Source organism: Dasypus novemcinctus, chromosome 3, assembly GCF_030445035.2.
Source record: "Dasypus novemcinctus isolate mDasNov1 chromosome 3, mDasNov1.1.hap2, whole genome shotgun sequence".
Classification (NCBI taxonomy): Eukaryota; Metazoa; Chordata; class Mammalia; order Cingulata; family Dasypodidae; genus Dasypus; species Dasypus novemcinctus.
The window spans coordinates 151,839,227-151,866,962 of NC_080675.1; the positions used below are offsets into that span (position 1 = coordinate 151,839,227).

A 27,736-nucleotide genomic window follows, 5' to 3' on the forward strand; every position below is an offset into this window, starting at 1 on the left:
ATATCGTATAACTTCTTGCCTCCAGGTTTCTGATGAGAAATCTGCACTTAATCTTAATGATATCCCTTTTATGTGATGAATGACTTTTCTCTTAATGCTCTCAGGATTCTCTTTTTTTTTTGGCATTTATCATTCTGATTAGTATATTTCTCATTGTATTCTGTTCACATTTACGCAGATGGGAGTACGTTGTGCTGCTTGGATATGGACATTGATGTCTTTCAATAGGGTCGGAAAATTTTCTACCATTGTTTCCTCAAATATTCCTTCTCCTTTTCTCTTCTCCTCTCCTTCTGGGACACCCATGGTACTTATGTTTGTACTTTTCTTGCTGTCAGTTCCCTGAGATCCTTTTCAATTTTTCTATTCTTTTCTTGGTTCTTTTGCATGTTCACTTTTGGAAGACCTGTCTTCAATTCACTAATCCTTTCATCTTCCTCTTCAAAACTGCTGTTATATGCCTTCAGTGCATTTTAAATTTCATTTATTGTGCCTTTCATTTCCATAAGATATGCTGTTTTTTTATGTATGTGTTCATATTCTTCTTTGTGCTCATCCAGTGTCTTCTTAATATCCTTAATTTCTTTAGTTATCTTGCTGAATTTATAAAGGAGATTTGTTTGAACCTCTGTGATTAGTTGTGTCAACCCCTTTATGTCATCTGGAGGCTTAGTTTGTTCCTTTGATTGGGCCATATCTTCCTGTTTCTTGGTATGGATTGTAATTTTTTGTTGGTGTCTTGCATCTGATTTACTAGATGTACTAATTCTGGGCTCAGTTTATTTCTTAAGTCCATGGATTTCTATTTGATTGGCTTTGTGCTACAGCCCCTCTTTGATACTTGGTTCAACTTAATTTGGAACTTTATAGTGGCTCGTGTTTAGCCAATATGAATTTTTCAGCTCTTTTAAATCTGCTTTTTACCGTTTCTCCCTTAGTGGTTGCAGAGTAGGAGCTCAGGATGTGGTTGGCAATGTAAGCCATGGAGGCTGAACCTGCCTGCCTTGCTTCAGGAACCAGTGAAACTTCTCCCACCTTTATCCCCTGCCAGGGATAGGGATGGAGCCATAGCCTTGTTCAGTAATCTAAGCCAGCTAAGACCATCTGTAGTTTCCTGGAGAGACTGATGCAGCTCCATGCCCCTCCCACCAGGGTTGGGTATGGAGATAAGTGTTCCCAACAATGTACTCCATGCTGGGTGAAAGTGGCTGCAGTTGCTTGGAGAGGCTAAATGAGCTCTGTCACTCCTCCTGCCCTGTCAGGGGTAGGGATAGAGCCATGGATGTGTCTAACAGATAAGTCTGTACATGCTAAAAGTGATTTCAGTTGCCCAGAGAGGCCGAGGCAACTCTGTCCCTCCTGCTGTCCTACTGGGTGTAGGGATGTAGCCATAGGTTTGCCCGGAAATCTAGTCTGTGAGGATTGAAAGTGACTACAGTTGCCTGGAGAGGCTGTAGTAGATCTCCCCAACTTCCTTCCTGCCCCAGGCAGGGCTGGATCCGAGGCTAGGCAACAATCTGACCTGTATTGAAAGAAACCAGACCCTGCTGTCACTGTGATTTTTAGTTAGCCCTGCTTTCCTTCAAGCTCGTGGTGGAGTTAAAATGGAGGCTACCAGCCTGTTTTGGACTTGAACAGGTTCAAGCTTTAGCTATTCTTAGTTCTGGACTTTAGCCAGTCAAATTTACTATTCATTAGCTGAATTCAGTGCCTAACTGTCTTTTCCTCTCCTGTGTTTGGGAAGTGGCACTTCCAACTCCAGCCATGTAATAGCTCTTGAGACATCTTGAGCCACCTGTGGGGGATGGGCACCAGCCTCTGTGGTGTGGAGTGCTCTACTCATGAATCATTACTGCAGATGGGCAGTCTCCTCCTTCTGTTCTTCCAAGGATGTTGCAAGATGCTCTTCTGGTCTCCTGGGCCCCCGGAACTGATGATTTAAGTAGTTTTGAGTGCTGCGCTGTAGGATGATGAGCTGACTCTTGAAATACCTTACACTGCCACCATCTTTCTCCTCTTACTCCCCATACTGTCATCCTCCCAGCCCCCAGATGGCTCCTTCCTCGCTTGTTGTGTCTGCTCTTTGTCTGCTTGTTGTGTCCACCCACTTGTTGTCTGCTTATCTTCTTTAGGAGGCACGAGCAACTGAACCCAGGACCTCTTATGTGGGAGGCAGGTGCCCAACTGCTTGAGCGACATCTGCTCCCCCCATATTGTTTTAAAGCAAACCTCGGACATCATATCATTTCTGTTGTAGAATTTTCAGTATGTATTAGACCTGCTTTTGATATAGTATTGAGAAAAAGAGGAAGTTTTGATATTTTCAGTGAAGCATACTAGGTTTATTGGGAGAAAATAAATGTCTTTTAGTTGACATATTTATGGCAGTATATATAGGAGTGGTTGAAATTGAAAACTTCTTTAAACAACTCTCAATCATAAAAGATTTATAGTCTTCAAAATACTCATTTTACCATAATACACTTGTTTTGCACTGAGCAAGGACATGAAAAATTACTGCTAGTTTTTAGTATACCCACAACAACATTGTTTGTTTAAGTGCCAGATTCAGAAAGGCAAATATTCAGATTTTATTAAACTTCAGAAAGGACCAAAAGAGTGGGTGAAATATTTTATGATAATTGGAGAGGAACCATTGATTTCAAACCACAATTTTTCTACAATTTATTGGCACACATGAGAACAATTTATAGATATACTTTCCTGGCTTTATCTAGATGGATGTTATAGCAGTTTGGCATTGTTTATGAAATCCAAAAATAGTTTTTGGATTATGTTTATAAATTGATGTGTCAGAGGTATCACTTTTAGTTGATTAAATTATGATTAGGACTTTGATTGGGCCATATAGTAGGGTGTTGAGTCCCCGCCCCTTGGTGGGCAGAGACTCACAGAGAAAAGACATGATACAGGACAGAGTTGGGAGTTTTGAACTGGAGCCCTGGGAAGTAAACACGCAGGAGAAGAACACAGAGAAGCAGATACCTGAGGAAAAAGAGAAGGCTCCATTAGACACAGCAAAGGCCCTGGGAAGAGAGATGAGCTGTTTGCCTGAGCAGCTGAGCCTGAGAGAAATGAGCCCTGAGAGACAAGATTTATGCCAACCTACAGCTGATATTGGAAGAAGCTGGGACCACAGAGTCTTAAGAGGAAGAGGGAGGCTGAACCCTCGCACACATCGCCTGACATCTTGCATCAACCTGTGGCGACAGACTGGTGAGGGAAGTAACTTATGCTTTATGGCCTGGTACCTGTAAGCTTCTACCCGAAATCAAAACCCTTCATAAAAGCCAACAGTTTCTGGTATTTTGCATCAGCATCCCTTTAGCTGAGTAATACAGGCCTGTACTTTTTAGAGTTTTACCTTTTATAGGCTTCTTACCACTTTAGGCCTGCCATTTGCTCCTTGCCCTTTTGAAACATGTACACAAGCTTGGATAAAGGTAAGGAGAGGTAGGCCTTTGCTGGCACTTGAGCTGGTGTTCACATTCCTATCTCTAGTTCTCTCAAGTGTCTCTACAGATATTCTGGTACTGTAGGCTATGATAAGACAAGTGAGACTTCAGTTCATCACAGGCAACAGATTGTTCCTGTGGGCCCAGCCTATCCCTGTATTTATTCCCTGTTTATTGACTTATTTTTTTGTGCTCTATTTTCTGTTTGGCTATTATTTTGCTGTAGTCCAGTTACCCCAATTTCAGTTATTTGAGTACTACTATTACTATTTTGTGATATCTATTTTTCTTATTAATTGATTTTTCATTTATGTTAGGGTTACAAAGTTTTCTTAAAAATTTAAGTAAAAATGTGATTCTATTAAAATATATTATGTAATGTATGGGTAGTAGTTATGACAGCTATCATGAAAGTAATTGATTAAGATTTTGGAAATTCTGGATTAGGATAGTGTTTTTTTCACAGCCTTATTGAAATAATTTCACATGCCATTAAGTTCACCTACTTATAGTGTATATGTCGGTACTTTTCAGTGTATTTACAGACTTGTGCTACTAACATCACAATCCAATTTTAGAATATTTTCAACACCACAGAAAGAAACCTCATACCCATTAGTAATCATTCCGCATTCCTTACCTCCTCTTCCTCACTCCTCTTGTCTCCCCCCACTGTCCCCTCCCTACCCAAACAAACACTAATCTGCTTTCTCTCCATGGATTTGCCTATTCTGGACATTTCACATAAATGGAATGATAAAATATGTGGTCTTTTGTGACTTTCTTTTTCATTCAGGATAATGTTTTCAAGGTTCATCTATGTTATAGCAGTACTTCATTCCTTTTTATAACCAAATAATATTCCCTTCTTATGGATATACCACATTTTATTTATCCTTTCATTAGTTGATGGACATTTGGGTTATTTCCATTTTTTGACTATTAGGAATAATGTTACTCTGAATACTCATATATACTAGTTTTTGTGTGGATATATATTTTTTCATTTCTCCTGGATTTGATGGGTCATATGGTAACTCTTTGTTTAACTTTTTGAGGAACTCCCAAACTATTTTCCAAAGTGACTGTACTATTTTACTTTCCCAGTATCAGTGCTTGAGGTGTATGTCCAACACTTGTTATTGTTTCTTTTTTTTCTCCCTTTTATTAGAGAAGTTGTGGGTTTATAGAACAATCATGCATAAAATGCAGGATTCTCATGTACTACCTTTTTCTACCAACACCTTGCATTTATATGGAACATTTATTAGAATTGATGACAGCACATTTTTATAATTATATTATTAATTAAAGTCCATGGTTTAACTTAAGTTTCACTGTTTATGTAGTGGAGTTCCATCGATTTAAAAAAAATTATTTTGTTACCATATATACAATCTACTGTTTATTTTCTGCTTTAATCATATTCAGATATATATTTCAGTTCTGTTAATTGCATTCACAATGTTGTGATAACTATCACCCCCATCCATTACCAAAACATTTCCATTATTCCAAAAGGAACTCTGTACATTTTAACCCTTAACTTTCTATTCCCTATCCCTACCCTGTCCCCTGGTAACTTGTGTTCTAGATTGTGACTTTATGAATTTTTAAAATTTTAATTGTTTAAAACAGTGAGATCATATAATATTTGTCTTTTTGTGTCTGCTTTATTCCATTAAACATGATGTCTTCAGGGTTCATCGATGTTGTTGCATGTATCAGGACTTCATTCCTTTTTTTGGCTCAATATCTTTTTAAGTTCCTGTTTTCAATTTTTTTGGGTATATTCCTAGTAGTGAAGTGCTGGGTCATATGGTAGTTCTATATTTTGCTGTATGAGGAGCTGCCAAACTATCTTCCACAGTGGCTGCACCATTTTGCGTTGCCATCAACAATGAATGAGTGTTCCTATTCCTCCACATCTTTTCCAACACTTGTTATTATTATTTTTTAATAGCAGCCATTCTAATGGTATCTCATTGTGGTTTTGGTTTATATTTCCCTGATGGCTAATGATGGTTAGCATCTTTTCATGTGCTTTCTGGCTATTAATAAATCTTAAATATCTTCTTTGGAAATGTGCCTGTTCAAATCTTTTGCTGATTTTTAAATTGGGTTGTCTTTTTGTTGTTACCTTGAAGGTTTTCTTTATAAATGCTGGATTTTAATCCTGTATTGGATATGTGGTTTCCAAATATTTTCTCCATTGTGTAGGTTGACATTTTACTTTCATTATAAATTCCTTTGAAACACAAAAGTTTTTAATTTTGATGAAGTCCCACTTATCTATTTTTTAAAAAAATTTGTTGCTTGTGCTTTGGATGTAAAGTCTAAGAAACCATTGCCTAACATATGGTCCTGAAGATGCTTGTCTAGATTTCATCTAGGAGTTTATAATTCTAGCTTTTATAATAAGGTCTTTGATCCATTTTGAGTTAGCTCTGTAGTATGAGGTATGGGCATTCCTCCTTTTTTTTTTTTTTTTTTTACAAATAGGGATCCAGTTTTCCCTGCCGCATTTGTTAAAGACACTATTCTTTTCCAATCTGAGTGGTCTTTGCCTCCTTGTGAAAAGTCAATTGGCCATAAATGTGAGGGTTGACTTCTGATCTTTCACTTGTATTCCATTGCTCTATATGTCTGTCCTTGTGCCAGTTCCATGCTCTTTTTTTTTTAAAGATTTATTTTATTTCCCCACCCTCCCCTACCCCGTTCCCCCCATTGTCTACTCTCTGTGTCCATTAACTGTGTGTTCTTCTGTGTCTGCTTGTATTCTCAGGCAGCTCTGGGAACCGATCCTGGGACCTTCTGGAGTGGGAGAGAGGCAATTACTCTTTTGTGCCACATACATTCCCTGTTCTGCTACATCTTCTTATTTTCCATCCTCTGTATCTCTTGTTGTGTCATCTTGCTGTGCCAGCTTTCTACGTCGGCTGGCACTCCTGCTTGGGACAGCTTTCCGGTGCTGGGTGGCATTCCCACGCAGGGTGGCACTCCTGTGCAGGGTGACATTCCCGTGTGGACTGGCACTCTGCATAGGCCAACTCACCGCGTGGGCTGGCTTGCCTTCACTGGGAGGCCCTGGGTATCAAACCCTGGACCTCCTATATGGTAGATGGGAGCCTAACTAGTTAAGCCACATCCATTTCTCTCTATGCTCTTTTAATTACTAGGACTTTGTGATAAGTTTTAAGATTGGGTAGTGTGAGTCCTCCAACTTCATTCTTCTTTTTCCAGATTGTTTTAGCTATTAGGGATCCCTTACCCTTCCATATAAATTGATGATTGGCTTTACCATTTCTGCAAAGAAGGTTGTTGGAATTTTTATTGGGATTGTAGTGAATCTATAAATTGCTTTGGGTAGTATTGACATCTGAACAATATTTAGTCTGCCAGTCCATGAACTCAGAATATCCTTCTGTTTATTTAGGTCTTAATTTCTTTTAGCAACACTTCATAGTTATCTGTGTATAAGTCCTTTGCATCCTTGGTTAGATTTATTCCTAGATATTTGATTCTTTTACTTGCTATTGTGAATGGAATTTTAAAAAAAGTTTTCTTCCTCTCATTGTTCATTGCTTATGTTAGAAACACTACTGATTTTTGGGTGTTGGTCTTGTGTCCCACCACTTTTCTGAACTTGTCTATTTGTTATGGTAGCTTTGTTGTAGATTTTTAAGGATTTTCTAGATATAGGATCATGTCATCAGCAAATAGTGAAAGTTTTACTTTTTTCCTTTCCTGTTTGGATGACTTTTATTTCTATTTCTTGTTTAGTTGCTCTAGCTAGAATGTCTAGCACAATGTTGAGTAACAGTTGTGATAGTGGTCATCCTTGTCTTTTTCCCGATCTCAGTGGGAAAGCCTTCGGTCTTTCACTATTGAGTAAAATATTAGCTGTGGGTGTTTCATATATTTTACCATGTTGAGAAAGCTTCCTTCTGTATCTATCTTTAAAGTAGTTTTTTTTTTTTTTAATCAAGAAAGGATGTTGGATTTTGTCAAATGTCTCTTCTGTATCAATCAAGATGATCATGTGATTTTTCTTCCTCAATTCAGTAACATGGTGTATTACATTGATTTTCTTGTGTTAAAACACCCATGCATACCTGGGATAAAACCCACTTGATCATGATATATAATTCTTTTAATGTACTGTTGGATCTAATTAGCAAGTATTTTGTTGAGGATTGTTTTTTCTTCACCTTCCCAGCCCTGCTGTTTTTGCTGTGTCCTTTTGCTGTGTGATCTTCTGTATCTATTTCTCTTTTTTTTTTTTGGTCTTCTCTTCTTGTCTTTCTCCTCTAGGATTCACTGGGATTCGATCCTGGGGACCTCCGATGTGGAGAAAGGTTCCCTGTCAATTGTGCCACCTCAGTTCCTGGCTCTACTGTGGTTCACCTTGACTCTCACCTTTGTCTTTTGTTGAATCATCATCTTGCTGCGTGACTCACTTGTGCCGGCACTGGCTCACTGCGCAGACACTCGGCCTGCCACAACAGCACTGGCTCACCCCTTGGGCACTTGGCTCGCCATGCAGGCACTCGTGTGGGCACTCAGCTCACTGCATGGGCACTTGGCTCTCCATGTGGCCACCCATGTGGGCTCTCAGCTCGCTGTTCAGGCACTTGGCTCTCCATATGGGCCCTGGCCCACTGCGCAGGCATGCTTTCTCTTCTTTTTCACCTGGAGGTCCCAGGGATTGAACCCGGGTTCTCCCATATAGTAGGCAGAGGCCCTAACACTTGAGCCATATCCACTTCCCTCTTGAGGATTTTTGCATCTATATTCATTAGAGAAATTGTTCTATCATTTTCTTTCTTTTTAACAAATCACTTTTATTGATACATATTAATGAAGCATAAATCCATCTAAAGTGTACAATCAGTGGCATTCACTGTAATCACATAGTTGTGCATCTATCACTTCAATCATTTTTAGAGCTTTTTCATTATTCCAATAATAATACTAATAAAAAACAAAGAAAAACTCATCACATTTCAGTTTCTCTATGCTTCCCTTGTGGTGCCTAGCTGCTATTCTCTTTCTCTCTTTCTAGTTTATTTGTATTTGTACTTTGTAAAAACAGTCTTATTTATGTAATATCACCCATGTTTCTTATTTTACATGAGGTTTTACTGTTATACTGTCCCATGTTACATTTTTTAGCTCTCCTTTTAGTAATATACATGACTTCAGACTTACCCTTTCAACCACTGTCATACCCATACAATACCTCTGCTAGTTACAAACACTATGATATGCTTTAACCATGTCTATTCACTTGCAAAGATTCATAAACTTATTTTGCTAATTCTGCACAGATTAACCGTTAGTTTTCCATTCTCTACCCTCCTCCTATTTTCTGGTGACCTATAGTCTAATTATTAACTCCATGAGTTTTACACAATATATTTAGTTCATGATAGTGCAGTCATACAGTATCTGTCCTTTTATATCTGGCTTGTTTCACTCAATGTAATGTCTTCCATGTTCATCCATGTTGTCATATGCTTCACGACTTCATTTCTTCTTACAGCTGCGTAATATTCCATCATCTGTATATACCACAATTTGTTTATCCATTCATCAATTGATGGACATCTAAGTTGTTTCCAACTTTTGGCAACCATGAATAATGCCACTGTGAGCATTGGTGTGTAGTTGTCTGTTTGCATCTCTGCTCTCAGATCTTCTGGGCATATACCCTTAGTGGTGTTGCTGGGTCACATGGCATGTCTATAGTCAACACCCTTAGGAACTGCCAAATAGTCCTCTACAGTGGCTGTACCATTCTACATTCCCACCAACAGTGAATAAGTGTTCCAATCTCTCCACATCCTTTGAAACATTTAAAGTTTTCTGACTTTTTAATAGCAGTCAGTCTAAAAGGTATGAAATGATACCTCATTGTAGTTCTGATTTACACATGATTTTTCATGTGTTTTTTTTTGCCGTTTGTGTTTTTCCTTTGGACAATCATCTTTTCAAGTCTCTGTCCATTTTAGTTTGTCTTTTTATTGTTGAATTGTATGATCTCTCTGCATATCATGGATATTAAGTCTTTATTGGCTATGTGATTGCCAAATATTTTCTGTCATTGAGTCAGCTGCCTTTTTACCCTATTGGCAAAGTCCTCTGAGGTGCAGTAGTGTTGAATTTTGAGGAGGCCCCATTTATCTAGTTTTTCTTTTGTTCCTTGTGCTTTGTGCATAAGATTTAAGAAACTACCGGCTACCACAAGATATTAAAGATGTTTCCCTATATTTTCTTCTAGAAATGTTATGGCTGTTGCTTTTATATTTAGGTCCTTGCTCCATTTTGAGTTAATTTTTGTATAAGGTTTTGAGATAGCAGTCCTCTTTCTTTTGGATATGGCTGTCTAGTTCTTCCAGCACCATTTGTTGAATAGCCTGTTCTGGCCCAGCTGGGAGGGCTTAACAGCTTTGTCAAAAATCACTTCACTATAGATAAGAGGGTCTATTTCTGAGTTCTTGTTTTGGTTCATCGGTGAATCTGTCTTTATGCCAGTACCATGCCACTTTTACCACTGTACTAAGTAATACACTTTAAAGTTAGGAAGTAAGAGTCATCCAGCTTCATTCCTTAAGACATTTTTGGCTATTCAGGGTCCCTTACACCCTTCCAAATAAATTCGATGATTGGCTTTTCCATTTCTGTAAAAAAGGCTGTTGGGATTTTTATTGGGATGGCTGTGAATCTGTAAATCAGACATCATAATGATATTTAGTCTTATAATTCATGAATATGGAACGTCCTTCCATTTATTTAAGTCTTCCTCAGTTTTTTTTTTCAGCAACTATTTGTAGATTTCTGAATACAGATTCTTTATGTCTTTGATTAAGTTATTCAGAGTAGGGTCTGTTAGGATTCATTCTGTTTGGGATGCATTGTCCTTCTTGGATATTGTCTATCCATAAGGGTTGGGAGAGTTTCATTATTTCCTCAAATATTTTTTTCTGTCCCTTTTCCATTCTTTCCCTCTGGTACACCTAGCAGGTGTATGTTTGTGCATTTCACATGGTCATTCAGTTCCCTGGGACCCTATTCTATCTTTTCCATTTTTTTCCTTTTTTTGTTCCCCTTTCTTTTCAAATTCAGATGATCTGTCCTCCAACTCATTTATTCTGCCCTCAGCCAATTTGTACTATTATATCCCTCCAAAATATTTTTTCATCTTTTATTTCTTTTTAAAAAACATTTTTATTGCAGAAGATGTGAACTTACAAAATAATCATGCACATGCGTAGAATTCCCATACAGCAACCCTTCACCAACACACCACACTGTTGTGGAACATTTGTTACAGATTATGAGACAATATCATGAGACTATTACCACTAACTATGGTCCACAGAGTACATTCGGCATATTTTTTCCATACCTCCCTATTATTAACACAGTACATCTTTGGCATTGATGCAAGAATATTACAGTATTACTATTAAACATCATCCATAGGTTATATTAATTGTATTTTGTTGGGAAATTTTCTACCACTATTTCTTCATATATTCCTTCTGCCCCTTTCCCTTCTGTTCTCCTTCTGTGGCACGTATGACATGTATGTTTGCATGTCTCTTGCTGTTGTTTAGTTTCCTGAGGCCCTGTTCAATTTTTTCCATTCGTACTTTTGTATGTTTGCTTTTGGAGGGGCTATGTCTTCAAGTTCACCAATCCTTTCTTCTGCCTTCTCAAATCTGCTGCTATATAATTCCAGTGTATTTTTAAAAAAAAATTTTATGAAGCATAACATTTATACATGAATATACATAAACACTATGTATATAGTAATAGCTGTGAAATGACAAAACAAACATATGTAACATCATACAGGGCTCTCATACCCCACCCCACCACCAATACCCTGTACCATTGCCAAATATTTTAAACTAATGATTAAAGAGCATCCTCAAAATATTACTACTAACCAATGTATTTCCCAACCCACCCCTATTATTATTATTTTTATATCATTTATATATGAACATACATAAACAATAAGTGTATAGAAAAAGTTGTGAAGTTACAATGCAAATGATATCATACAGGGGCCACATACATCAATATTCCCCCACACCTTGCATTGTCATGAGACATTTGTTACAAATTATGAAAGTATATTGTCAAAATCTTACTACTAATTATACTCCTTATCTTACATTTGGTGTGTTTTCCCCTCAACCCACCCTATTATTGTTTTTTAAATATATTTTCATGACAAGTTGTAAACTTACAAAACAATCTGCACATGTGAAGAATTCCCAAACAACATCCTCTATCAACACACCACAACATGGTGGAATATTTGTTACAGATTATGAGATAATATAATCTGATTATTACCAGATCCGTAGTGTACATTTGGCATACATTTTCTGTACTCCCTCATTATCAACACAGTACATCTTTGGCACAGATGCATGAATACTATGTTATTACTGCAAACCACAGTCCATAGGTCACTCCAGTTGTATTTTTCCCATGCTTCTCCACATTCCCACCACCCTACAATAATGATGTATATTTGCTCTAACTAACAAAGGACACTCTTGCATCTGTACCATCAGCCACAATTCTCATCCACCTCTGGGTTTACTGTGCTATTCAGTCCCTAGATTATTCTCTTGCATTCTGTCAGTTGGCATTTACATCCCTAGACTACCATTTTCAGCCACATCCCCATTTATAAACTCAATATAATGGGTTACCATCAACTCTGTACATTTCCACACTTTACATTAAAGCTAATTAAAACTTCTACATACATTAAACATCAGTGGTCCACCTCATTCCTCCTCTTATCTCCTTTAAGAATCCACCATCTCCCACAAGGTCTTGAAAATATTTTCCTACATTTTCTTATACAAGTTTTATGGTTCTTTGTTTTATATTTAGATTTTTGTTCTATGTTGAGTTAATTGTTGCAAAAGGTGGGAGATAGGGGTCCTCTTTACTTCTTTTGGCTATAGATAGCCAGTTCTCTTAGCATCATTTGTTGAATGGACTATTCTACCTGAGCTGGATAGATTTGACAGGCTGGTAAATAATTACTTGACCATACATGTAAGAGTCTGTTTCTGAACCATCAGTTTGGTTCCATTGGTCTATGTGTCTGTCTGTATGCCAGTACCATGCTCGTTTTTTTTTTTTTTAACCACTGTAGCTAGGTAATATGATTTGAAGTCTGGAAATGAGAGTCTTCCCACTTCGCTTTTCCTTTTTAAGATGTTTCTGGCTATTCAGGACTTCTTACCCTTCCAAATAAATTTGATAATTGTGTGTTCCCTTTATTTAAAAAATGCTGGTGGAATTTTTGTTGGGATTGCGTTGAATCTGTATATCAATTTGAGTAGAATTGACATCTTAATGATATTTAGTATTCCAATCTGTGGGCATGGAATGTTCTTCCAATTATTTAGGCCTTTTTAAAATTTCTTTTAACATTGAGTTGTACTTTTCTGAATACAAGTGCTTTACATTGTTGTTAAGTTTATTCCTGAATACTTGGGTTTTTATTTTCATATTTTATTTTCACCACTCTTTTGACACTTTTAGTTACTTTTATTGATAAAATCTTCATTTCTAGACTCTCTTCCAGTCTTTTTTTTAAAGGTTGTAGCACACCCTTTAGTATTTCCTCAAATCCGGTCTCTTGGTTACAGACTCTCTCACTTTCTGTTTATCTGCAAATATTCTAAACTTGACCTCATTTTTGAGAGACAGTCTTGCTGGATATAAGATTCTTGGCTGGAAGTTTTTCTCTTTCAGTATCTTAAATATATATACCACTATCTTCTTGCCTCCATGGTTTCTGGAGAGAAATCAGCACTTAATCTTATTGGGTATCCCTTATGTGTTATGCATTGCTTTTCTCTTGCTGCTTTCAGAATTCTCTCTGTCTTTGGCATTTGACGTTCTGATTAGTATGTGTTTCGGAGTTGGTCTATTTGGATTTTTTTGGATGGAGTACGTTGTTCTTCTTGGATGTGGATATCTATGTCCTTCAGTAGGTTTGGGAAATTTTCTACCATTATTTCTTCAGATATTCCTTCTACCTCCTTTCCCTTCTGTGGCACCCACGACATGTATGTTTGTATGTCTCTTGCTGTCATTTAGTTCTGTAAGACCTTGTTCAATTTTTTCCATTCTTTTCTTCATCTCTTCTTTTGTATGTTCACTTTCAGAGGCCATTTCTTCAAGCTCACCAAGCCTATCTTCCTCCTCCTCAAATCTGCTATTATATGATTCCAGTGTGTTGTTAATTTCATTGAGCCTTTTATTCCCATAAGGTCTGCTATTTTTGTACGTATGCTTTCAAATTTGTCTTTGTGTTTGTCCAGTGTCTTTTTTTAAACATTTATTCATCTCTCTCTCTCTCTCTCTCTCTCTCTCTCTCTCTATCTTTCTCTCCCCTCCTCCCCCAGTTGTCTGCTCTCTGTGTCCATTCACTGTGTGTTCTTCTGTGTCCACTTGCATTCTCATAGGCAGCACTGGTAATCTGTGCCTCTTTTTGTTGTGTCATCTTGCTGCGTCAGCTCTCTGTGTGTGTGGCACCACTCCTGGGCAGGCTGCACTTTTTTCACACAGGGGGCTCTCCCTACGGGGCGCACTCCTTGCACGTGGGGCTCCCCTGCTCCAGGGATACCCCTGTGTGGCACGGCACTCCTTGTGCGCATCAGCACTGCCTGTAGGCTGGCTCACCACATGGGTCAGGAGGCCCTGGGTTTGAACTCTGGGCCTCCCATGTGGTAGGCAGACGCTCTATCAGTTGAGCCAAATCCGCTTCCCTATTCAGTGTCTTAATGTCCTTAATCTCTTTAGCCATCTTGTTGAATTTATTAAGGAGATTTGTTTGTACATCTATGACTAGTTGTCTCAACTCCTTTATGTCATCTGGAGGCTTGTTCCTTTAACTGGGCCATATCTTCCTATTTCTTGGCATGGGTTGTAATTTTTTGTTGGTGTCTTGGCATCTGGCTTACTAGAATATTTATTCTGGGTGTAGTTTTTCTCTTTAGTTTAGGGCAATCTTGCCCTTTTTCCCTTCCTGGTTGTGTAGTAGGAGCCAAGGGTGTAATTGATGCTATAATCTGTGGAAGCTCAAGCCACTCTGATTGCCTCAGGGAGCAATGAAACTTCTTCCAACTCTCTTCTTTGCCAGAGGTAGGGACAGAACCACAGCTGTGTGGAATAATCCACATCACGCAGGCCTAGGCTGTAGTTGCCCAGAGAGACCAATGGAGCTTCATGCCCCTTTCTCCCCTGCCTGGGTTGGGGATAGAGCTGCAGGAATGGGGATGGAGCTGCAGGCATGGGTAACAATCTATGCAGTGTGGGTCCAAGATGACCGCAGTTGCCTGTCAGACTTCTGATTATTCAATCTGTGCCAGCCAAATGTATCTGCAGTTACCTGGATAGGCTGGTGCAAAGTCTGCCAGCTTTCTCCCTGCCAGAGGTGGGGCTGAAGCCTAGGCTAGGGCTGCAGGCCAATCTGGGTGAGAGAAAATGGTCTCTACTGTCACTGTGATTTTCAGCCAGCCCTGCTTCCCCTCATGCTGGGGGCAGAGTCAAAATGGCAGCTACCAGCCTCTTTCTGACTTGGACAGGTTTACACTTTAGCTGTTCTTAGGTTTATACTTTAGTCAGCTGAATTTATTAATCAGTAGCTGAAATTTGTGGCTAACTGTCTCTTCTTCCTCTGTTTTTGGGAAATGGAGCTTCCAATTCCAGCCACAGAATATCTCCTGGGGTGGCTTGTGCTGCCAAAGTAGGATGATCACCAGCCTCCCAGGCACGGTCTGTAGTTTACCAGAGAGGCTGATACAGGTCCCCCCAGCTTCTTCCCTGCTGGAGGTGGGGCAGGGCAATCTGATCTGGATGGAAAGAAGCTCGTCCCTACCAGCACTGTGATTTTCAGTCTGCCCCGCTTCCCCCTTGTTCTAGGTGCAGAGTTAAGATGACGTTTACTGGCCTCTTTCTGACTTGGACAGGGTGAAACTTTAGCTGTTCTTAGGATTATACTAAGTATGTTAGCCCACTGATGTACTAATCAGTAATTGAAGTTGTTGACCAACCATTTCTTCCTTCCCTGCTTTTGGGTAGTGGAGCTTCCAATTCCAGCCATGGACTAGCTCCCGAGGCAGTTTGTGCCTCTGGTGGAGGATGGGCACCAGCCTCCATGGTGCTCTACTTACTATTCTTCTCTGCAGATGAGCAGTCTCTTCCTCCCATTCTTTCAAGGATGTTGCAGGATGTTCTTCTGGTCTCTTGGAGCCCCCAAACAGGTGCTTTAGATATCTCTGGGTGATTACTAATTCCCCTGTAGCAGGAGCTGACTCTAGGAGCTCCTTACTCTGCTGCCATTGTGCTGGTTGTCCTCTAGTGTATTTTTAATTTCATTTTTTGTACATTTCATTCCCATAAGATCTGCTGCTTTTCTATGTATGCTTTCAAATTCTTCTTTGAGCTCACCCGGTGAGTCTTAATAGCCTTAATCTCTTTAGCCATCCCATTGTGTTTATTAAGGGAATTTGTTTGAACATCTTCACTTAGTTGTCTCAACTCCTTTATGTCATCTAGAAGCTTATCTTTTTCCTTTGACTGGGCCATCTCTTCCTGTTTCTTGGTATGGATTGCAATTTTTTGTTGGTGTCTTGGCATCTGGCTTACTAGGTGTATTTATTCTGGCTGTAGTTTCTGTCTTTAGTTTAAAGGTTTCTTCCTTTTCTCCCTTGCTGTTTGTATAGAAGGAGCTGAGGATGTAGTTGGTAATGTAAGCTCTGGAGGCTGAAGCTGCCCGCATTGTCCCAGGGACCGATGGAGCTTCTTCTACCTTTCTTCTCTGCCAGTGGTAGGGACAGCGCTGCATCTATGTGTAATTACTCAAGTTATGCATATCGAGATTGTCTTGATTGTCTGGAGAGACTGATGAAGCTTCATGCCCCTTCCTCTCCTCCTTGGGGCATGGGTGGAACTGCAGGTGTTGGCAACAATCTATGCTGTGCGGGTCCAAAATGACCGCAGTTGCCGTAGACTGATGTAACATGGGCTCTTCTCTTCTCCTACCAGGAGAGTGGATGGACCATCTGGAGTGCCCAAAAATCTAATCCATGTGGGCTGAATGTGCCTGCAGTTTCCCTGAGAGTCTGTGGGAGTACTGTCCTTTCTGCTCTTTAGGAGGTAGGGATGGAATCACAGTCATCCTTCATTTCAGTCCGTATGTCCAAAAGTACCTGCTGTTTCCTGGAGAGGCTGAGGAAACACCAGCCCCCTCCTATCCCATGAGGGAATGGGAGTAGACCCACAGGTGCCCAGTAGTCTTGTCCGTGCAGGCTGAAAGTGCCTGCCATTGCACAGAGAGGCTAAGGAAACACCAGCCCCTGCCTATCCTATTAGGGGGTGGGCGTGGATTTGCAGATGCCCAACAGTCTAGTTTGTGCCAGATGAAAGTGCCTGCAGTTACCCAGAGAGGGTCATATAGGTCTCACCAGCTTTCTCCCTGCTGGAGGTGGGACTAGAGCCTAGGATAGGGCTGCAGTCCGTTCTGGGTGGAAAGAAGTTGGTCCCTACCGTCTCTATGATTTTTCCTCAGCCCCACTTCCCCTCATGCTGGGGGCCCAGTTAAAATGGTGGCTACTGGTCTCTTCCCACCTTGGACATGTTCAAACTTTTGCTGTTCTTATGATTATACTTTAGCTAGCCAAATTTACTAATCAGTAACTGAAGTCGATGGTCAACTGTCTGTTCCTCCCCCATTTTTTGGAAATGGAGCTTCCAACTCCAGCCGTGGAATAGTTCCCTAGGTGGCTTCTGTCAACAGTGGAGGATGAGCACTGGCTTCCATAGTGTGAAATGCTCTACTCATGCAACAAAATTGCAGATGGACTGTCTCCTCCTTTCATTCTTTCAAGGATGTTGCAAGATGCTCTTTTGGTCTTCTGGGTCACTCAGACAGGTGCTTTAGATAGCTCTGGGTTATTATCAACTGCCTTATAGGACGAGCTGACTCTTGGAGCTCCTTACTCTGCCACCATCTTGCCCCTCTACCTGGAATATATTTTTTTATCCTATCCATTGTGGTTTTCATCCCCTAAGATCTGTTACTTTTCTTTGCAAACTTTCAAGTTCTCTGTTTCACGAGTGTCTTCTTAATATTCTTAATCTCTTTAGTCATCTGTATTAGTCATGGTTCTCTAGGGAAACAAAACCAACAGGAGAAATCTGTAAATAGTATGATATTTTATAAAATTGTCTTATGCAACCATGAGAATGCACAAGTCCAAATTCTGTAGGGCTGGCTGTAAGCCAGGGACTCAGATGAAGGCCCTTGTTGAATTCCCAGGAGATGCTAGTAATCTGGAGAGTTGGGGATTCTATCTCTGAAATTTGAAATAACTTCTCCTTTTAATGCCTTCAACTGATTGGATAAAACATCACTCATTGCTGACAGTAATCTCCTCAGTTGATTGTAGATGTAACCAGCCATCTAGTCAATCAGTGATTAATGTCTATGAAATGCCCTTGTATTACAATTAGCCCAGTTCTTACATGACCAAACAACTGGCACCTTTACCTGGCTGAGTTGACACATTAGCCTAACCACCTGTACCAGTTTGGTATGGTTATGAATTCCAAAAATAGATATTGGATTATGTTTGTAGTCTGGTCTGTACCTGGGCATGATTGAGTTATGATTAGGGCTTTGATTGAGTTATTAGGGCAGATAAAAGGCATGGCAAAGGACAGAGTTAAGGGTTTTCTAATGTTGGAGGTTTGATGTTGGAGTTCGATGCTGAAGTTTTAAGCTGGAGCCCCAGGGAAAGAGACAGAGCCGTTCACCTGATAGTCTACAGCTGACCTTGTAGAGAGAAGCAAATGACCTTGTGGAGGAAGAGAAGAACCCTGAACCCACAGAGAAACAAGACCCTGGAAGGGAGGAACCCAGGAAGCCTGAACCCTCACAGACGTTGGCAGCCATCTTGTTCCAACACGTGAAAATAGACTTTGGTGAAGGAAGTAACTTAGGCTTTATGGCCTGGTATCTGTACGCTCCTACCTAAAGTAAATATCATTTATAAAACCAACCAATTTCTGGTATTTTGCATCAGCATCCCCTTTGGCTGACTAATACACCACCATACTATCTCATTTAATTTATTAAGGAGATTTATCAGGATATGTGTGGTTAATTGTCTCAAATCCTGTGTTTCATCTGAGAGTTTAATTTGTTTCTATGGCTGTGCTATATCTTCCTGTTTATTAGTATAGCTTGTAATTTTTTGCTGGTGTCTTGGCATCTGATTTTTAAAAAATGTGTTTATTCTGTGCTCAGTTTCTCTCTTTATGGCTTTTTTATTGGTTGGCCTTTTGCTAAAGCTTCCCCTGTTCTTCCTCCATGAATGTTAGTATGTTCTGTTTGTTTTTTATTTGCCATTGTATATTTTTAATACTCCTTTCATCTTCTGTCGCTGCTGTTACCTGGAGGGTTAATTTTGGTATAAGTGTTCACCTGAAATCAACCTTCCCAGCTCTGGTTTCCCAGTCAAAACAGCCCAGGGGCCTAAGAAGGGAGTGTAGATCGATTCCAGTGTACTCTAGAGAAAAGATCTAAAGGCTGCCAATCTTTTCTTTGACATCTCCCCTAATCTAGGCTTTTCTAAGGCACCCAGCAGGTTGCAAGCACTCTTTATCCAGTTGTTCCCTGCTGCCTTAAGGATATTTTGTGCCTTTAATTCCCAACTGTCTTAGCTTCTGGTGGGGGCATGTTTGAGGCTGAGGTTGCCAGCCTACCTAGGATGAAACAGTTGTTGAACAGCTTCCAGCCCCTGAAATCCGAGTTCTTTCACCAGCTGCCGAATTCTTCCATCCTCTGTGCTGGTCCCCACTCCCCAGGTGGGTGGGGTGACTCTGCCTGCACTGCCTTAAGAGAGAATGATCAGACTGCTCTTGGTTCCTCTCCTTCCTGGGGCACTTTGGAGATGAGAGTGCTGTAGCCCTTTAATGTGCGTAAAGTGAATTTACCTGTACTACCTAGAAAGAATTGCATGCTTGTCTGCCTTCCACGGGTTATTGGGACCCATTGTGCAGCAGCCCTTAAGGTGGATGGGGTAAATCTGCCTGTTTAGCTCCCAGAAAGTTTCAGAGTGTACCCAGCATCCACTCTTGCTGGTTGTGGGGGCTTAAGCACTGGCTTTCTAAACTGGGTGCTCTGAATCTGATCCCTATTGTTCTGGGGGACTGGTGTTTTTTTAAATCACCCCTGCTTCCACTCCTGCTCGGGGTGGAGATAATCAGGTTTAAACTTTGGCTGTGCTCAGGATTGGAATCCAGCTAGTGAGTTTGCCAATCAACAGCTGTAGTTGGTGGCAGGCCACTTCACTTCCCTGATTTTGGAAAAGAGAGCTTCTGCTTCTAGTTGGAGAGTGGGTGTTGAGGTGGCCCACTTCACCAGTGGGGGATGGGCAGCTGCCTCTGCAGTGTGGAGAAATCTACTCTCGAATCTTTACTCTACGTTGGTCAGTCTCTTCTTCCTATTCTTCCCTGTATGATGCACTGTAATTTTCTGGAGTCCTCCAAACAGACAGATCCTAGCCGATTAATAGTTGCTCTGTGGGACTAGCTGATTCTTAGAGCTTCCTACTCTATTGCCATCTGAGTCCTGTCTTCAGATAGGGATTCTAAGCAATGCAGTGACCAATTATAAAATTTCTTTCCTGCTTTCAAACACAATGGGTAAATATGTTCCACAGCAGTAACAACAGGTTGGGCCCTGTTACTATGAAAAAAATCCTTATTGTAGCTCTTAGAGATTTTATTCGATAGCACACTGCAGGATCAAGGTCAGATTTGGAACTGGCATGTGGTCTTTTGTCTTTGTGAATTCTGGCAAATGTATTTCAAATGGTATGTTACATACTGTCAAAATGTTAACTTTAAAATCTGTAAATAGCATCACCTGAAAATCTAGTTTTTGCAGACTGCAGGCTAAAGGTCTGACATCAAATTTTGCTGCTTTATTTGTTGCTCCAGTGCAAATCATTTTTCCTGAGGACCAAATTGTGGCTTTAATTCTAGGTTTTCTAAGCTTCATTAATACTTTTTCAGCATCAAGCTTATAAATTACATTTGCTTCTTCCAAAGCAGTCTTCCTTAAGTTCAAATGGCATATTGTTCTAAAAACTCAGACTGCATTTGTAATCAAAATTTCCAATGCAACATTGTTATCTGCATCTGTTGGGGCATTTAAAAAATTTATAGTCCCAGCACGAAGATCATATCCATGGGAAGAGAGGGTGGAGGCAGAGGACGTGGTCAAAGTGCTGCTGCTGGTGGTGGTGGATATGAAGGATCAGCTGGAAGACAAGGGTGCTGATGAGGTAGGACCTGTCTCCATGGACTTCCCACCCCGGCCCATTGCTAGGACCCCCCAGAACTTGAGCTCTGTCTTCCACTCTTTGTTGTTGGTCTGGAACTCCATAGTGAGAAATCGGCACTCAGTCTAATTGGGACTCTCTTGTATGTAACATGTTGCTTTTCTCTTGCAGATTTCAGAACTCTCTTCTGATCCTTTGTATTTGATAGTGTAATTAATATATGATAGGGTATATTTTTCTTCATGTTTATTCTGTTTGGTGTTCTCTCAGCTTCCTGGATGTGCACATTCACGTCTTTCACTAAGCTTGGGAAGTTCTCTGCTATTCTTCTTCTATACCTTCTGCCACTTTTTCTTCTTCTGGGACTTCCATAATGTACATATTGGTGTGTTAATGGTGTTTCATACCTGTCTTAGTTTGTTTGTGCTTTTATTATTTCTTTTTTATTTCTGCATCTCAGCCTGACTCATTTCAAGCATTCTATCTTCAGGTTGACTGATTCTTCTGCCAGCTCTAATCTTTCCCTTTACTTAGACTCTCATAATGTTCATTCGTTGTTTGCCTGTTATCCTTTAGTTCTCTTTCTATATTTTCCTTCATCTCCTTGAGAATTTTTAGATAATATCTTTAAAGACTTTGTTTAGTGTGTCCACAATCTTATCTTTTTTTGTTGGTGTTTTCTGTATTTTTGTTCTCTTCCTTTGGATGGACCATCATTTCCTGTTTCTTTGTCTTGTATTCTTTTGTTGCACTCTGTATATTTTAATATTTTAAAATGTTAACTCTGGAATTTACTCCCTGGGATTTCTTTTTACCGATTTTTTAACTAGCTGGTGATGAGACAGAGACTTTCTTCAGCATCAGCTCTCCTGTTAGGAAGGTGTGCCCAAGGAAAATGCCCTGTGTGCAGTTTTTCCTGTCTTATTGGGCCTCTGCCTTGTCCCAGGCTTTTGCTTATTAGTTGTTTTGGAGAGCCTCTGTTTACAGGAGGTTGGTTGTCCCCTCTGTTTCCCAAAGGGAAAAATCTCTCTCTCCTGGGTATCTGAAGCTGGCCGCTCTCTATAGTTTTTTATACTCCTTTCATTGTCTCATGCTGCTTTTGCCTGGAGGGCAAATTCTAGGAGGAGGGTCACCCCTAAGAGGGCTTTCCCAAATAAGTTTTTCCAAGCCAAATCAGCCAAATCCAAGCCATGAAGGGTGCATAGACTGGTTGCAAAGTGCTATTAGGAAGGGCTCTAGGAGCCACTCTGACATCTCCCCAAAGCTGAGCTTTCCTGGTCTTCCCAGCAAATGAAGCCCTTCAGCTAACTGTCTTTCATAGCACTGAGGAAGCACTGTGTCTTTAAATCTCCTCTGCTTCTGCCCCTGTCGGGGAAGGGTTGAAACAAAGGATGCAGCCTTTGTCCATGTAGGTTTGAAATAATAGCCCTCAGAGCTGAGAGACCCAGTGATCTGAATTTTAAAAACCTGTGATCAGTGATTTGCCACACACACTCCTGTTCTTGTGGAAGAGGATTTTTATGTCCTTTTTTGTCACCAGCAGCTAGTCAAGAACTGGATACCAAGATGGACTGCAGTGAGAGTGGGGTAGAGGCACTGGTAGCTGCCATAGCAACTTAACAGTTCTTTACCATAATTTATCAGCTTCTTCTTCCCACTCTTTGCTGAATGCTGTACAGTATTCTTCTGGCCTTTGGAATTTCAGTGTAGTTGTTTTGGACAGTTCCTGCTTGTTTAATAGTTGTTTTGGTAGAAAAACTGAGTACTGAAACTCCCAACTCTGCCATCATCCTGAAAGTTGTTCTTTGCTTTATTTAATTTAAAAAAAATTTAGAAAAATTTGTATTGATGTTATAAATTACTACAGTAATGCAAGATAATAACTACAATAGCAGTAAATCTGATTTGGCCTGCTTGCACCCCCACCTTATTTTTGTTCATTCCTCAGTCTTGAGGGTTTGGGATGATGTCCACTCTGACTTACTGAGGCTGAGAAGGGATGTAGATATTATGGGGCAGAGGAATGGAATTGTTTTGCTTGCGGTTGAAGATACTCCTTATTTTTGGGATGGGGCTGGTCCATCATCATTGTTTTCTTAGTTGTCCAAGGCAAGCCCAAAGAGGAGTTGATTGAAATTCTCATGGGTTTCAGGGCTCAATTGGCGCATGAACAATCTGAAGATTTAAGTTGTTGAGAAATAAGCATATCAGGTACATTGAAAATTATAGGTTCAAATAAAAGTAGGAGGATCATGATTAGGAGAATTATAAATGGTATAACTATGTTACATTGGGGAAATAGATTTTCATATATTCCCAGATAGGGTCTGCCAAGGGGCGTTGATTTCTTGAGGCCATGTGGCTTATCTATGGTGTCCAGACATCCCTAGAGCCCTCAGGAGTGCTTTTGTTTGAATTTTGTTTGATTTCTTTACTGTGGCAGTTTGTGAAATCTGCCTGAGACCTGCATAAGCGTAACCTCCAGAATAACCTCCTGACTCACTTTGAAATCTCTTAGCCTATAACAACTCTATTTTATTTAATATTTCCCCCTTTTGGTCAGTGTCGTTTTCCAAATGTTGGTGGACTGGTAGTGAGTTTATTTGCAGACTTTGTTTAGGGAGAGGCCACATTTGAGTAACAAGGAGTTTTCAGGAGGTAACTCTTAGGCATTAATTATAATTAGACTTAGTTTCATTATTACAGGACTAAAATTCATATGTGCAAGCATTAAGATCAAAGGCTTAGTTTATTGGCCTGTTTTCTTTTATTAGGCAAGACGTATAGTCCAAAGATTTTTGCCATTTTATTTGAGAAAGTAGCAGGACTTCCCCAGGAAGGAATTTTAATATTTTGTTAGCTACTATTTAGGCCTCTTTTTGTCCACAAAAATATACCTATGGCAACAAGGATACATTGGTATGCCATAGAAATATGCTTTAGGTGCATTTCACGCCTATATATAATCCCACTATCAGCACTCTCTACTAGTGACATGCCTTTGTTATAGATCCTGAAAGAACTTTTTTTATATTTGTATTATTAACCTTCACTTTGTTATACAGTCCCCCATTTTATCCTCTACCTTTCCTTCTAGCAACGAATATGAGCCAAAACTTCCCCTTTCAGCCATGTACACACACACTTTTCAGTGCTGTTAATTGCACTAACATTGCTGCACCACCATCACCTCTGTCTGTTTCCAGACCATTACAATCAATCTATTTATAAATTCTGCACAGACTGAGCATCAGCTCAGTCTCTGCTCCCTTTCTGTCTCCTGGTAATCTGTCTTCAGATTCTAACTCAATGTGCATGCTCACTGTACTTAGTTCATATCACTGAGATCATACAATGTTTGTCTTTTTGTGTCTGGCTAATTTCACTCAACATAAGGTCCTTGAGGTTCATCCATGTTGCATGCATCAGTACTTCATTCCTTCTTACAATGGAATAATATTCCATATAAATGGAATATACATGTATATATATGTATGTACTACATTTTGTTTATCTAATCACCTGTTGGCAATTGTGATAGGATACTATATTTGAGTCCCTGCTTTCAGTTCTTCTGGATTATATGCTATTATATACTAGTTTCCCGAGGAACTGCCAGCCTGTCCTTCACAGTGGCTGCACCACTGTACATTTCCACCAGCAGTGAATGAGTGTCCTCTTTCTCTACAACCTCTCTAACACTTGTAGTTTTCTGTTTTTTTTTTTTTAAATAGCAGCCAGTCTAGTGGGTGTGAAATAATATCTTACTTTATTTTTGATTTGCATTTCCCTAGTAGCTAGTGATGTTGAACATTTTTTCATGTCCTTTTTATCTATTTATATTATCTCTTTGGAAAAAATGTCTGTTCAAGTCTTTTGCCTGCTTTAAAATTGGGTTGTTTGTCTTTTTATTGTTGAATTATAGAATTTCTTAATATAAGCTGAGTATTAGACCTGTATTGAATATGCGGTTTCCAGATATTTTTTTCTCATTGTGTAGGCTGCCTTTTCACTTTCTTGACAAACTCCTTTGAAGCATTAAAGTTTTTAATTTCGAGGAGGTCCCATTTATCTATTTTTTCTTTCATTGCTTTGGGTGTAAAGTTTATGAAACCACTGCCTACAACAAGCTCTCGTAGATTCTTCCCTACATTTTCTTCTAGAAGCTTTATGGTTCTGGTTCTTGTATTTAGGTCTTTATCTATCTTGAGTTAGTTTTTGTATAGAGTGTGAGGAATCCTCTTTCATTCTTTTGGTTATGGATATCCAGTTCTCCCAGCACTGTTTGTTGAGGAGACTCTTCTGTCCCAGTTGAGTGAACTTGGCAGCCTTGTCAAATATAAGTTGGCTGTAGATGTGTGGTTCTATTTTTCTGAACTCACAGTTTGCTTCCATTGGTCAATATGTCTCTCCTTGTACCAAAATCATGCAGTTTTGACCACTGTAGCTTTGTAATATACTTTAAAGTCAGGTCGTGTGAGTCCTCCAACTTTGTTTTTTCTTTTTCCAGGTTTTTTTTTTTTTGTTGTTGTTGCTATTTTGGGCCCCTTACCCTTCCAAATACATTTCATAATTGGCTCTTCCATTTCTGCAAAAAAGGCTGTTGGAATTTTTGGGGGGATTGCATGGCATCTGTAAATCAATTTGGGTAGACTTGACATCATAATGATATTTAGTCTTCCAATCAATGAACATGGAATGTGCTTCCATTTATTTAGGTCTTTGATTTCTTTTAGAAGTGCCGTGTAGTTTTCTGCATGTAAGTCCTTTACATCCCTAGTTAAAGTTATTCCTAGATATTTGATTCTTTTAGTTGATACTGTAAGTGGAATTTTTTTCTTGATTTCTTACTCAGATTGCTCATTGCTAGTGTATGGAAACACTAATGATTTTTGCATGTTGATTCTTTCACTTTACTGAGCTCATTTCTTAGCTCTACGTGCTTTGCTACATATTTTTCAGGACTTTATGTAGGATTATGTAATTTACAAATAGTGAAAGTTTTACTTCCTTTCCGATTTCGATCCCATTTTTTCTTTTTCTTGTATAACTGCTGTCACAAGAACTTCTAACATAATGTTGAATTAACAGTGGTGGCATTGGGCATCCTAGTCTTTGTTGTGGATCTTAGAAGGAAAGTTTTAGCCTTTCACAGTCAAGTACGGTGTTAGCTGTGGGTTTTTCATATGTGCCCTTTATCATGTTGAGGAAGTTTTTTTCTATTCTTTTATTTTGAAGTGTTTTATCAGGAAATGATGTTGAATTTTGTTTAATGTCTTTTCTGCATCATTAGAGATGATCATGTAATTTTTCATCTTCAGCATGTTATTAATTGGTGTGTATTAAATTAATTGATCTTCTTGTGTTGAATCATCCTTGCATACCTGGAATAAATCCCACTTGATTGATCATGGCGTATAATTTGTGTAATGTGTTGTTGGATACAATGTGCAAGTATTTTATTGATAATTTTTGCATCTACATTCATTGGATTGGTCTGTAATTTTCTGTTTTGTAGCATCTTTTTCTGGTCTTAGGGTTTTGTTGTCTTCACAGAACTAGTTAGGTAATGTTCCCTCCTCTTCAATTTTTTTGGAAGAATTTGAGTAGGATTGGTATTAGTTCTTTTTGGAATGATTGGTAGATTTTACCTGTGAGGTCAGCTGGTTTTCGGCTTTTCTTTGTTGGGAGGCTTTTGATGACTGATTAAATCTTATTACATGTGATTGATCTGTTGAAGTCTTCTCTTTCTTCTTTCATCAGTGTTGGTTGTTTGTGTGTTTCTAGAAATTTGTCCGTTTCATCTAAATTGTCCAACTTGCTAGCATATAGTTTTTCATTGTATCCTCTTAAGATCCTTTTTATTTTTGTGAGGTCATTGGTGATGTCTTCTCATTTCTGATTTTTATTGGCATCTTCTCTCTTTTTTTCCTTTTTAGTCTAGCTAATGGTTTGTCAGTTTAATTAATCTTCCCAAAAGATTAAAAGATTCTGGTTTTTTCATTTTCTCTATTTTTAAAAAATTCTCAATTTCATTCAGTTCTGCTCTAATCTTTACTATTTCTTCCCTTCTACTTGCTTTGAGATTAGTTTGCTGTTCTTTTTCTTGTTCTTCCAGGTGTGCAGTTAGGTCTTTGATTTTAGCTCTTCTTTTTTAATGTAGGCATTTAGGGCTATAAATTTCCCTCTCAGCAGTGCCTTTGCTGCATCCCATAAGTTTTGATATGTTGTGTTCTCATTTTCATTTATCTCAAGATATTTACTGATTTCTCTTTCACTTAACTCCTTGCACCCCTGATTGTTAAAGAGTTTGTTGTTTAGCTTCCATCTATTTGTGAATTTTCCTATTCTCTGCCCACTATTGATTTCCAGTGGATGTGAAGTGTTAATCTCATTGGGTTTCAATTTGTATTTCCTTAATTACTAATGGTGTTATACACCTCTTCATGTTCTTATGGGCCATTTATATATCTCTTTTTTGAAAAATGAGGACATAGCCTTTTTAATGTAATGTAGTGCATCTATTTAACCTTATATAGGCTCTTGCATGCTCTTTATCTCTCTCAACTTTTTATTCTTGTCATTAGGAGGGCTGCTCTGCAGGAATCCTTAGTAGTTTTTAAATACTGTACTGTGAAACATAGGTCCCTAATTACGTTAATTAATTTACTCATTGGGGTACCTATTTGCCCTACTGCACATAGAACTATGTTGAGTTTAATAAAAAAAAAATTCATCCATCTTTAGTACCACTGCCTGTCAGTTCAGAGACAGTGACAATAATCTGTTAGATGCCAAATTGAATAGCTGTGTGCAAGACACATAGTGATGTAAGAATTTGAAGTAAATCAGTATTTG

The 27,736-nt window shown here is 39.2% G+C and overlaps 1 protein-coding gene and 1 pseudogene across 4 annotated transcripts in view; one reads left to right on the forward strand and one right to left on the reverse strand.

The window, feature by feature from the left end:
• Window positions 1-27,736, forward strand: part of SCAPER (S-phase cyclin A associated protein in the ER) — a 616,772-nt gene that overhangs the window by 16,242 nt on the left and 572,794 nt on the right. The window lies entirely within an intron of this gene.
• Window positions 20,203-26,290, reverse strand: LOC101410662 (TATA box-binding protein-like 1 pseudogene; annotated as a pseudogene).